The sequence below is a fragment of the Balaenoptera borealis genome (assembly GCF_965194805.1).
Source record: "Balaenoptera borealis genome assembly, chromosome: 1".
Lineage (NCBI taxonomy): Eukaryota > Metazoa > Chordata > Mammalia > Artiodactyla > Balaenopteridae > Balaenoptera > Balaenoptera borealis.
Window position 1 is genome coordinate 190,958,037 of NC_138860.1, and position 3,150 is coordinate 190,961,186.

Consider the following 3,150-nt stretch of genomic DNA (forward strand, 5'->3'; position numbering starts at 1 on the left):
GCATCATGTAGACAACCAGAAGTGCAGAGGAGTTAACATCCCATGTGTCAACCTTCACTAATGGGGACAGGAAGAGATGGATGCCATGCTCCCATTCAGCCCCTGAGCAGGTGGGTCTAAGACATACCTCGTGAGGTTTCTCAGAAGGCCCTACCTGTTAGAGTTGCCAGATAAAGTACAGAACACCCAGTTGAATTTGCATTTCAGATAAATAACAAATAACTTTTGGTATAAGTATATTCCAAATATTGCATGGGGTATACATACCCCATGCTGTCCTGCAGCTTCTGCCCTCCTCAGAGACACAGATGGACAATGCAGAAGGTGGACTGTGTGTCAGCAAGCATTTCAGCTGGGTTGCTCGCTGCTGTTTCCTCTTTGCGTGGAATAGGACCTGGTACATCGTAGATGCTCCCGGACATTTTTTGTTCAAAAATTCTCACTATAAGTGAATAACTCAGTGTGTGATGTACCATAAACTTTCAGGAAGAGGACAGGGCATTGCACGCCCTGAGGCAGGAAGGTCATGGCGCATTTGAGGATGGAGGGCATGGAAGGGCAGTGTGGTGGGAGCACGGGCAGAAACCAGAAGAAGAGCTGGGAGGGGGTGAAGGTGGTAGAGACAAGATCACAGGGGTCCTTAGCCATGATAACGGCCAGGTCTTCTTACAAGGACAAGTAGGAAGCTCATATGGGAGGTTTACACAATGGAGAGTAATAAACATCCTCATCTTTAAAATTAAACATTTTATCTTGAAATAATTATAGAGTCACCTGTGATTGTAGGAACTAATACAGGGACATCCCATGTTCCCCAATGGTAACGTCCTGCAAAGTTATAAACAACCTCACAACCAGGACATTGATGTTGATACATCAAGATACAGAACAGGGATCTTACGTTGTTGCCCTTTTATAGCCACGTCCACTTCCCTCAGATCCCCAACTCCTCCTCAACTCCTGGCAACCACTGCACTGACCTCTATTTTATAATGTCCTCATTTCGAGAATGTTACATAAATGGAATCATAGAGTATGTAACCTTTGAGACTGGTTTTTCTCACTCAGCATAATTCTTTGGTCATGCAGGCAGCTGAGTGTATCCATAGTCTGTTCATTTCTATTGCATGTAGTATTACCTGGTGTGAGTGTACAAAAGTTTTTTGGCCATTCACTTATTGAAGGACATTGGACATTGGATTGCTTCCATTTTGGGGCTATTAGGAAATTCAAGCTGCAATAGACATTTGTGGCCATGTTTTTGTGTGAGCATAAGTCTTCATTTCTCTGGGATAAATGCCCAGGAGTGCAATTGCTGGGTTATATGCTAGTTGCATGCTTAGTTTATAAAGAAAATCCCAGACTTTTTCAGAGTGACTGTCCCATGTTTAATTGTCACCAACAATGTAAGTGATCCAGTTTCTCTGCACACTCACCAGCATTTGGAGTTGTGGATTTTTTTTTTTTTTTCTTCTTTTAGCCATTCTGATAGGTAGGTAGTGGTATCTCATTGAGATTTTAATTTGCGTTCCCTTCATGGCTAATGATGTTGAATATCTTCTCATTTGGTAATTTTACATCTGAGTATCCTCCTTGGTGAAATCTCTCCTCGTGTCATGTGTCCATTTTCTAACTGGATTGCTTTTTTTTCCTTCTTTTTTTAACACTATTGACTTTGGAGAGTACTTTGTATATTTTAGATACTAGTTCTTTGTCAAATATGTGGTTTGAAAATATTTTCTGCCAGTTTGTAGCTTGCCTTTTCATCCTCTTAATAGGGAGTTTCACAGAGCATAAGATTTTAATTTTGATGAAGTCTAATTTATCCATTTTTCCTTTTATGGATCATGCTTTTGGTGTCAAATCTAAGAACTTTTTGGCTGCCCTAGATACTAAAGATTTTTTCCTGTGATTTTTCTAGAAGTTTTATAGTTTTACATTTAATTCCATGATCCATTTTGAGTTAATTTTTGTATAAGGTGTGAAATTTAGGTTGAGGTTTATGTTTTTGACAATTGCTGTCTACTTGGTCCAGTACTGTATTAGTTTCCTGGGGCTGCCATTAACAAAGTACCACACACTGGGTGACTTTAAACAATGGACATTTATTCTCTCACAGCTCTGGAGGTCAGAAGTCCAAGATCAAGGTTTCAGTAGGGTTGGGTCCTTCTGAGGCTGTGAGGGAGAATCTGATCAAGGCCTCTCTGCTAGATTCTGGTGGTTGCTGGCGTCTTTGTGTTCCCTAGCTTGTAGAAGGAACACCCTGACCTCTGCCTTTATCTTCACATGGCCTCTCCCTGTCTCTTCACTTCATCCTCCCTCTGTGTTTGGCTCTCTCTGTGTCCAGATGTCCCTTTATTATAATGGCACCCGTCATGTTGAATTAGAACTCACCGTAATAACCTAATTTTAGGTTGATTACTTATATACAGACCCTTTTCTCCAAATAAGGTCACAGTCAGAGGTGCTGGATTTTAAAATTGCCACATACTTTTTTCGGGAGATGCAATGTAACCCATAAAAAAATGTCATTTGATGGAAAGTTTATCTTTCCTCTGTTGTATTACTTTTGCACCTTTGTCAAAAAATCAATTGGGAATGCTTTCATGGGTTTATTTATGGTTTTCTGTTTTGTTCCATTGACCTATGTGTCTATCCTTCTGACAGTACCACCCATTCTAGATGACTATAGATACATAATAAGTCTTGAAATTGGATAGACTAAATCTTTCCTCTTTATTATTCATTTTCAACATTATTTTAGCTATTATAGCTCTTTGTCTTTGCATATGAATTTTAAAATATTTTTTCTATATCTACAAAAAATCTTGCTGAGATTTTGATATGTATTGTGCTAAACCTGTGTTTCAATTAAAGGAGGACATATTACTGTTTTGAGTCTTCTACTTTGTGAACACAGTATGTCTCTCCATTTATTTAGATCTTTGATTTCTTTCATCAGCCTTTTGTAGTTTTCAGCAAACAAATCATGTACATGGTTTGTTAGAGTTATACCTAAACATTTAACTTTTAAGCGGTTGTAAATTATATTACATTTTAAAGTTTGGTGTCCATGTGTACATTGCTAATATATAAAAATACAGTTGATGTCCATATGTTTACCTCGGATCTTGCAGCCTTAGTGAATTC